Below are 10,017 nucleotides of genomic sequence, written 5' to 3'. Positions count from 1 at the left end.
CCCCCTGCTATCCCAGCTCTGGGCTCCCCTCCCCCACAGCTCTGCCACTGCCCCTCACTCCCGACCCGCAGCCCCCTGCTATCCCAGCCCTGGGCTCACCTCCCCTACAGCTCTGCTGGTGCCCCTCACTCCCGACCCGCAGCCCCCTGGGCTCCCCACACATCGCTCTGCCAACAACTCAGTCCCAACTAGTAACCTCAGTTCCAGCCCTGAAGCTACCAGTCCCCCATAACTGTGGGTTTTTCTTTGTCGGGGGGGGGGGGTCGGCATAAGTGGGGCCAGGAATGATCCTCAAGCCCTTCCCCCTCGTGACCTGGGATCCGCTCTGCATGGTGCTTAGTGAGCGGTTGGGTTTCCTGGTTGAAGCAGAGCACGAACCCCGAACCCTGGGCGAGATTTCTGACTGGCGCTGGGAGCCAGCCAACGTTTGCTCGGCGCTTTGGAAATGTGAAGTGCTCTGTGTGTGCCGGGTAACGAACACGAATTGACCTAGACAGTAAATATTGGCAGAGCCACAGGCAGCCAACAGCCGCACGCCCAGAGTTTCCGCAATCACAGGTTCGAATCTCGGCACGTTAGACTTGGCCCCTCAGCCTCCCCAGGGAACGGAGTCAGTGCACAGATATTAACGAGACCAGGGGTCAGGAGCCGGAGTCGGGCTCCAGCAACCTCCGGGAGTGCAGCTGGCCTGGAGTCGGCCGCCTGATTGGTGGGAACAGTGCCCTGCAGCAGCAGTTTGGGGGCTGCTCACAGCATTCACCCAGGGCTGCGATAGGACCTGTGCCTGCGGGTTGCCAGCCCCGCTCCTCCCTTGCCTCGCCTCACTGCAGGCGAGGGTAACCTGCTCTGACTCCCAGCTCCGACGTCTGCCTCTGGCTCTGCCCCGGGGCTCCAGTCCCGGTCACCAACTCCTGCTCTGGGCATGACCACTGCGTCCTGGTCTCCGACACCGTGGCAGGTTTCGTAAGAGCGAGAAGTTACTCCAGTCACCCTGGCCACGGGTTCCCCCCGCACCTGGCTGGCGGCATTTCGGTGGCGCCCCCTAGGGGCAGCTTGTGAGGGGTGCTGGGACGCCGCAGGATGACAGGTGTCTGTGACAGGGCGGGGAGGGGGGGCTTTCGTGCGGACCCACCCTGTTAGGAGCGTTCGAGTCCTGCCAATGCGGCTCAGGCCAGGCTGACTCAGTAGGGCAGGATCCGCTTGCTGACTCCATCCTCCCTGGCTGGAATCGGGTGCAGCTGGAAGATTAACTGCCCAGGCAGCACCTGGAGGAACAGCCCGGGAGCAGGGGTTGATCAGACAGGCAGCTCAGCTGGGCAGGAACAGCCCAGGCACTGTAGGAAGGAGCAACAGGGTCTTGCGGGAAAGCAGGCCACAGCTGCAGGTGCAGGGTCCCCAGGCTGGGCCCGGGTTCCCCTGCCGGCCGCTGGGGAAGTGGCACCGGCTGGGCGGTGAGCAGGAAGACTGCCAGAGTCCATGCGTCAAGAGAGACTTTGGTACCCCTGGAAGGGGAAGCGTGCGATGACCTGGCCGGAGGGGCCAAGGCACGAAGAGGGAACACGTTGAGGTGCAGAGGGTGGGAGGGATGCTGCCAGAGGAGGGCGCAACGCCTGGCCAGAGCTAATCCCCAGAGCAACCAGGAGGTGGCGCCAGTGGCGGCGAGGGGACCCAGTGGCAAGGGGGCACATTTGGAGGTCAGCTGAAAGCGCACATGCTCCGAGCATGGCGTGGGGGGACGGCTCGGGTCACCGGGCGGTACAGATCAGAGCGTTTTTTTCTCGAGGGGCAGGACAGCTTGCTGATCACGGAAACCTGACAGCAGCGTCTCTACCGGCACACGCTCAGGGTCCCGTCAAACGCATTGGCAAGTCCTGCGGCCGAGCCCACGGACGTCTCTCGCTGCAGCCATTCTCCTTAGGCCACGGCTCCAAGACAAAATTGCGTCAACCTAACGTCCGTCGGCATGCGGCCCCTGCGGTTATTCAATCGCTTGTGCGTGTCCCCGCGCGGCTCCTTGTGTCGGGATGTGCGCCCTCACCGGGAGCGCCGTATCGAGTCGACTGTCAGCGTGGGGCATCGGGGGACGGCCCCTGAAAGCCAGTGACAGTCGCGTAAGCAGCACGGGGGCTACACTGACACTGCGTCTCTGCGCCGCTCGGGGAGGTGATGGGACTAAACGGGTGTAGAGAGGCACTTACGTCTCTACAAGCAGCTGACGTCAGCCTAACCGCCTCGCGTAGGCCAGGCATTAGCTTGCTGGTTTCAAATGGGAGAAGAAGTTACAGGTCCAGGATGGGGAAAAAAAATATTCCTCCGGGCCAACCAGCAAGCAGAGATTTGCATATGCTATCTGATTGGCTGAGAGGTGACCAATACTTTTGCTCTGGATGAGCGGCAGATCCGCGCGTTGCAATTCGACCGTGATGGCTCTTCCTCCCACTACGGCAGCTTCCCCTCCTGCTCTCTTCCCGCCTTTCTCCCTCCTGGGCAATTTAAGCCTCTGCTTGTTTCATCACACCTAGATCTCGGAACCCGGCCAGTGACATCACAGGGGTTGCTACAGCAGCAACCACAGATGTGACGGGCAGACGGGTGAAGCAACCGGCATGTGAGTAAAGAGGCGGGAGCCGCACATTTGCAAGCCGGTTCTTCCTCTGCAAGGCCGAGCCCCACGGGAAACGAAAGGCCAAGCTCTCCCTGGAGCTCTGCCCCATTGCAGAAACCAGGGAAGGAAACAAAACCATTGCTCCCGAAGTGAGCTGGTGCCATCTACAAGGAGAAACGCCGTCCCCGCTTATCTGTACACCGTCACTCATCCTCCCTCTAGGTCCATGCTTGCCTGAGCTCAGGTGTCAGACCTGCTGCTGTTCCAGTCCTGGGGCTCCCTTCCCCCACAGATGTGCTGATGCAATACCCCGTTAGCCCAGCCTTGGGCCCCCTCTGCCCGTGCACCTCGATCCAGACCCTTGCTCCTGCAGTCCTGACCCCAGCCACACTCAGCCAATGCACCTGAGCCCACCAACACCTGTGGCTGCCCAATTCCTCTTCATAAGGACCTCCGGCGACCTCCCTTTGCGAGTGGAAGGCCTTGATTTTCCGTTCCGCGCACCCGCCCACCTCCTACATTTGACAACAGGCAAATTAAGCACAAATCCCTCCCAACTACATCGTGTGTGGGATTTGAACCCCGGCCTTCAGAGAGGGTGCATAAAAAACAAAGTATAAGACCCAGTCCCCGCCTCCAAGATCCTACGCAGCAGAGCCACGCAGTGCAGGTGCATGGGCCCCTGGTGAGAGCATGGAGGAGAAGAACCCAGGGATGACTGGTGAAGGAAAAAGGTTTGAGGGAGGGACACCGGGAAAGAGGAAAGCAAGTGAGTGGAAAGGAGGCGGGAGATGCAGGCAAGACAGGGCTCTGTAGGACCTTGGCCAGAGCTCAGACCTGCTGAGATGAAAGGCTAAGCTTGCAAAGACTTTCTGCCATCCGGCCCCTGGCTGATCCCCAGGTGCGATCAGGAACTGCCCCATTAGTATTGCCAATGAGACGTCTCATGGGGACTTCAACGCTGAAGTCGCAGGCACTGGCGCTTGCTAGAGACAGGATAGTCAGCTCTATGGACCCATGTTCTGATCTAGGCTGGCGAATTGTATGTTCCTGAGAATAGGACTGAGGAAAAAAAAATACAGACGAGAGAGAGTCTCCCTGCAACGCTGGTTCAGAGAACCTGTCTGCCCAGAACCCAGAACACGCCACTCCACAGTCCTCCAGCGGGGGGGGTGGGGGGGAGATTCCACTTAAGCTGCTCCCAAAACAGCATTACTAGGGGCTAGAGCAGAGCGCTGTGATCCTCATCCTAGAAAGCTGGATTCCATTCCCAGCCACGCTCAACCCCGCGCGGAGATAGGTAAGATAACCGAGTGTCTGTCGCACTCAGACCCTCGGGTGACGAGTGCTGTGCAGTGCAAAGCACCATCAGAGTCACAATAGAGGGCGGCTCTTTGTTGGGTCCAGGCAAAACCCTCCCATGCAAACCAGCTCACACTCTACTGCCACTCTGCCGGAAAAGGCATCAGGCAAAAATTCCCTTGGAGGCTCTACTCACAAAGGTGGGTGGCGATTTCTCAGCCTCCCAACTGGCCAGCATCCCTGGTACCGTATGAAATTCCAGACCGTCATCCTGTTCGCGCCAGCAAAGATTAATGCTGCTGGAATTTATTGGAAGCCCCTTTGATTCTTCCCGTAAACGAACATCTTGTGCACACGTTCACAATCGCTCTGTTTAAACCACACCCGCTACTTCGTTCAGGACTAGCCAATACCCTCCAACGGAACATCAGGTGTAATGTTATAACAAGCCTTGGTTAGTTTACGAGATCACAGAATCACAGGAGTGGAAGAGACCTCGAGAGGTCATCTAGTCCAGTCCTCCGCACTCATGGCAGGAGTGGGTATTGTCTACTACTGTATTTATCTTCTCCCAAAACTAAATGATCCCAATCTTTCCAGGCTCTTCCCCATGTGGAAACCCACGGAAATGAGCCCCAGAGGTGGCTATGTGAGGAAAGGGCAGACTGGCTGAACCGCAGCTAGCAGAACCCAAGAAGATATTTGTGTGCCTCATCTATTTTTCACAGTCAGTTTAGCCTCTCCAGGCCAGATTTTTGTTTGTACATAAGCTAACGCAATGTGGTCCTGCTCCCAGAGGGGGATTCCTAGGCATTATCAAAATACAGCAATAATAATGGCATACTGACAACTTCTTTTTAAATTGACTAACTTCCAGAGAATTCCCATTTCTGATGGAGTCAAGTATCAGAGCCGTGTGAGTCTGGATCTGTAAAAAGCAACAGAGAGTCCTGTGGCACCTTATAGACTAACAGATGTATTGGAGCATAAGCTTTCGTGGGTGAATACCCACTTCGTCAGACATGCGTCTGGGTATTCACCCACGAAAGCTTATGCTCCAATACATCTGTTAGTCATAAAGGTGTCACAGGACTCTCTGTTGCTTATTTCTGATGGAGTTTCCTTTATACAGTCTGACCTGAGTTTTTTTCTAAATTCCTTTATTAAAAAAGGCTACGTTTCTTTTCAGCAAGGAAAACACCAAGCAACTAATTGACCGTAAAGAGGAACAATGAAACTGACTCTATAAAGCCTCTGTAAAACGCCACGTGACAAAGTGCAAAGACAGAGGTTTGCTTTTCTGCAAACGTCTCTCAGGTTTCCTAATCTCATGTGCTACTTGTAACTATCGTAGGGACAACATTTTCAGATAGATCCGGTTTTCAAGACGACCGTGTCCCTTTAAATTATTTCTTAAAGGAGGTGGAAGGCGGAGAAACTGACTTCATTAACTCCAGACTCTTGAGTTTTATCTCAATCCTTAAATCTTGATTCTGACCTGACCACAGTCTGTAGCTGGGTGACATAGTAACAGGTTGTTATTTACAACCCCTTCCCCCACCTGTTAATTAAACATGAACAATGATCTTGCAAGAACAGACAGACTCCACTCCCACATAGCCCTGCTCCCAGGTCTGAGCGGCAATTAACCATTCATAACCACATTGTTCTAGTCGGTAACAGCGCTGCAGACACCGGGCCGAGATAAAAAACACAAGATCCGCTACACCACTTTCAATTCCTGCCTGGATGTTTCTCACTAGCGGATCCTTCATAAAGTTAATGTGCAAGAGACAAGCGGACTTACCTAATGTAGGTTCCCAGAATGGAAAGAGAGAAGAGGCAGCCCCAGACTTATTGGAAGCCCATGGAGGTCTGGCTTTGAATTCGATGTCAGAGAGGGGAATTTGAAACACGGGTTGGGGTTTTTTCTCACTTCAGTCTGTGAAATAAAAATAAGAGAGACACTTCCTCAAATCATCAGAAATAGACATGGGTTTTCGGCTACGAAGCGTGAAAAATCCATAACTTTGGAAGGAGGAGCATAAACAGCCTAGCCATGTCGGTAACAGCCCCCTTCATTTCATATCGCAAGTAACCCCCAGAGACCTCAATCAGGGCCCCGTGGTGGTAGGTGCTGGACAGACCAGGCATCTTGCCTTGCCTTGGAAATCTTGCAAGACCAGACGCTCGGTTAAAAGGAAGGAATTCACATGCCAGCAACCAAACCCCAGGCAGGCAAGAGTGACACCCAATTTAGTGTGCAGTATTAAGCCTCTCACTTTCCCATAGGTCTGTGCCTGTGACTCAACCCTTTATAAATACCTAGGTAGAGAGAGGGAACTCGGATTAGCTGTTTTGCAGATGACTTCAGACCTTTGTAATAAAAACACAAGTACATTTCAGACAATGCCAGCTACCAGGGAATCTGTAGTGCAATCCCTAGGAGCAACGAAACCTTAACAGCAGCTGTCAATTAATACTGGCTCTCCTAGGCCATATTATCTGAGGGAGAATTGTCCAGGAGAGCCTTGGAGGACTAGCCTCTAAAGTTTTGCAGGACTGTATACACTCCCCTTGGAGATTATATTAGGGCCACATTTTTCAGACTTAGGTGTCTATATTTAGACAACTAAATCCACACTTAAGCAATTAAATACGTTTCCTTATTCGGGTGCCTAGACACATATGTAGGTGTCTGGCTAGAAGCACCCAAGTTTGAACACTCACATCCACACACAGGTCCCTTTTTCAGTGTGTGACTCAGGTCTTCCTGCCCCTTTCTGCTGCAGCGGCCTGGCTTCCCCCACCCTCCGGCCGTTATTCTGGGCTAGGGTTTTGAAAGGAACAGGGAAGCGCGTTGTTAAAAAGACAAACTCAGCATCCTGAACCGGCCTCCAGTGTGCCGCCCTGCCTGGGTCATTGTGTTCATCATTTCAGCCTCGCTGAAGGAGGGGAACGCCCCTTTCGCCGCCTCGCACCTGTATTCGAGGGATGGGTTTATTATCACAAGGAGAACTGGGCTCTGGGAGGGATGAACAGTTAACCCTGCTGCAACTCGTCCAGGAGCATGGTGAGCCACCTAGGCGGGTATGCTGCCTTTGGCAACGGCCAGGGCCTGTTGCTTTGGAGAAAGGTGAACACCCCACCACCACTATCTCTGGGCAACAGCCATCGATAGGAAAAAACTATCCCGCACTACTAGTTCTAGAGAGGCTAGGTGGCCAGGCCTAGGACATCCAATCTCGCCACCCTCAGCCAGTGCAGGATTGGGGGCTGGTTTTTTTACTGTCAACGACTGCTTTTGTTGACTGCCCAGATCTCGCGGTCACAGAGTTTCCCCCATATTCATCCTAATTGTCACTATTTTAAAGGGAGGCTCCCAAACAAAAGGTCCCATTTGCATTGGTTTTTGTTTGTTTTTTTTAAGAAATCTCATCTCCTGGTTCCTAACGAGCCCCTCGATTGTTGGCACTGAGGGCGTTTTAAAAGTTGTTATTCATTTCCAGTTTGTTCGCCTCGGCCCAACCAATGCCACTCGTCTATTTGCTGTTTGTTTCGAATTCAGTGCCACGCTCTGCCTCTCTCGGACGGTGGCGGTTGACTACAATCCTTGCAGGGGAAGGTTAAAAGCCTGATGGGGTTTCCTAATTCTGTCTTCATCGTCGCATTGAAAACTCCTTTGACAAACTGTCAATAAAACTTACACTGTCCGCCAGGGTCTTTATTAATTTAATCTCCTAGGTATTCGCCAGCGGACTGCCCGCTAGCTGTGTGTCAGCGAGCCTGGAAAATGAGCTTAACATGGAGAAAAAATGTTCCTCTGGGGGGAATTGGGGAAGGTGGGAACATGGCACACAGAGGAATAGGCACAAGGGGGAATAACCCAATTAAAACTCTTGCATTGGCTCTGAGAAGTCGGTCTAAAAACCCTCCCACAGTGCGGTCTCCTGCTACTCTCCCCACTTCCTCTCTTCATCTAGCATGGGGCTCTTCTGGGCCCGTCTCCACGGCAAGTCCTGCTCTCCGGAGCAGCCTGCCAGTCTGTGCCGCACGCCAATGGCAGCAGGAAACCTTTGGTCTTTATTCCCCACCTGCCATTTGGGGGGCGGGAGCTTCCTGTTGTTTGTACACAAGGGGTTTGTGTGTAGACACAACCCCGGAGAGACAGAGAGTGTGTGTACATAAGCCTGCACAGATAGTGTGTAAGTTTACACACAACTCGGCGGGGGGGGGGGGGGAGAGAGAGTGTGTGTACACACAACCCTGCACAGAAAGAGTGTGTACACACACACACAACCCTGCAGAGGGAGAGAGAGTGTACACACACAACCTTGCACAGAAAGAGTATGTACACACACACAACTCTGCAGAGGGAGGGAGAGAGAGAGAGAGAGAGAGAGAGAGAGTGTACACACACAACCCTGCACAGAAAGAGTGTGTACACACACACACAACTCTGCAGAGGGAGAGAAAGAGAGTGTACACACACAACCTTGCACAGAGTGGGTGCACACACACACACACACACACACAACTCTGCAGAGGGAGAGAGAGAGAGAGAGAGAGAGAGTGTACACACACAACCTTGCACAGAAAGAGTGTTAACACACACACACAACTCTGCAGAGGGAGAGAGAGAGAGTGTACACACACAACCCTGCAGGGAAAGAGCGTGTGCGCGCTGGTGTGCCCACACACGACCCTGGAGAGCATAGCGCGTTGTCTCGGTGAGGAAGAAGCTGGCCTGAAGAGAAGTGAGCCCATCTGCAAGGTTTGTGTTTCCAGCACTCGGAGATAAACCCGCTTGTGCCGCACCTCGCTCGGATTAGCTTGAAAAAACAATAGCGGCTGGATCAAGAGCTCTGCGCTAATGACACCGGGGGTAGGGGGCTGCATCAGCGCCCACCAGCCCCTCAGCCAGGGACCCACCTGCTTTCGGTTTCTCTCTCTCCCGCGGGCAGTTTATGGTCCCGGTCCAGGAAACTTTTCACTACAATAATTAAAGGCGCCATTCCCTGGGCACCTGTGCCAGCCCCCCACCCGTCGGAGCGGACCCTGGGCACATGAGGAGCTGGCACAGGGAGGGGCTGACCCTGGGCAGGGGCTCACACCGGGGAGGGGCTCAGGGGCTGGCACAGATGAGGGGTTCAGGGGCTGGCGCTGGGGAGGGGCTCAGGGGCTGGCGGAGGACAGAGGAGGGGCTTGGGGCTCCCCCGGTAGGGAAGGGGCTGGCACAAGTGAGGGGTTCAGGGGCTAACAGATGGCAGGGGAGGGGCTCAGGGGCTCCCCCGGCAGGGGAGGGGCTGGCACAGGTGAGGGGTTCAGGGGCTGGTGGAGGACAGGGGAGGGGCTCAGGGGCTCCCCCGGCATGGGAGGGGCTGGCACAGGTGAAGGGCTCCGGGCCTGGCAGGACAGGGCAGAGGCTCCCCCAGCAGGTGAGGGGCTGGTAGAGGAGGGGCTCCCCGGGCAGGGGAGGGGCTGGCACAGGTGAGGGGCTCAGGGGCTGGCACAGGACAGGTGAGGGGCTGGCACAGGTGAGGGGTTCAGGAGCTGGCAGAGGGCAGGGCAGAGGCTCCGCCGACAGGTGAGGGGCTGGCGCAGGTGAGGGGCTCAGGGGCTGGCAGAGGACAGGTGAGGGGCTGGCGCAGGTGAGGGGCTCAGGGGCTGGCAGAGGGCAGGGGAGCGGGCGGGGACGGTCTGACCGGGGCTGGCGCACTCGGGGGAGGGAGTCACGGTGCCCCGGGGAGGGAAGGGAAGGGGCAGCCCGCGGGGTGGGGGGCGCTGCCCCCAGGGGCCAGGCCGCTCCGGAGGGGGAGGGGGCGCGGCCGGGACTCACCCTGCGCCGGGAGGCTCCTGGATCCTCCTGCCGGGCTGCTCCCCTCGCTGCCCGGGGGCCGCTGTCAGCCGGGCCGGGCTCCTGACTTCGGCAGCAGCCGCCGCCCAGCACTTCCGCATGGCGGGGCCGCCCCCGCCGCTCAGCCGCGCCTCCCTGCCGGGCTTCCCAGGGGCCAGCCCCGCCTCGCCGCCGGGGGGAGCCCCGCACCTGCCCAGGGAGCCCTTAACCTGGGCCAGCCCCGGAGCCCCTCACCTGCCCGGGGAACCCCGCA

General features: G+C 56.1%; 1 protein-coding gene across 1 annotated transcript in view; it reads right to left on the bottom strand.

Annotated features, from left to right (window-relative positions):
• Positions 1-9,805, bottom strand: part of IRF5 (interferon regulatory factor 5) — a 37,270-nt gene extending 27,465 nt beyond the window's left edge. Inside the window, exons 1-2 of the mRNA XM_026660305.1 lie at positions 9,747-9,805; positions 5,715-5,849 (exon numbers count right to left, since the gene is read on the bottom strand). The gene's annotated coding sequence lies outside the window, so the exon portion shown is untranslated. The remainder of the gene's footprint in view (positions 1-5,714; positions 5,850-9,746) is intronic.
• Between the last annotated feature and the right edge of the window lie 212 nt (positions 9,806-10,017).

This window comes from Terrapene carolina, unplaced genomic scaffold (assembly GCF_002925995.2).
Source record: "Terrapene carolina triunguis isolate 2854851 unplaced genomic scaffold, T_m_triunguis-2.0 Scaffold750, whole genome shotgun sequence".
NCBI classification, from domain to species: Eukaryota; Metazoa; Chordata; order Testudines; family Emydidae; genus Terrapene; species Terrapene triunguis.
This window is presented reverse-complemented; position numbering and strand designations above follow the sequence as displayed.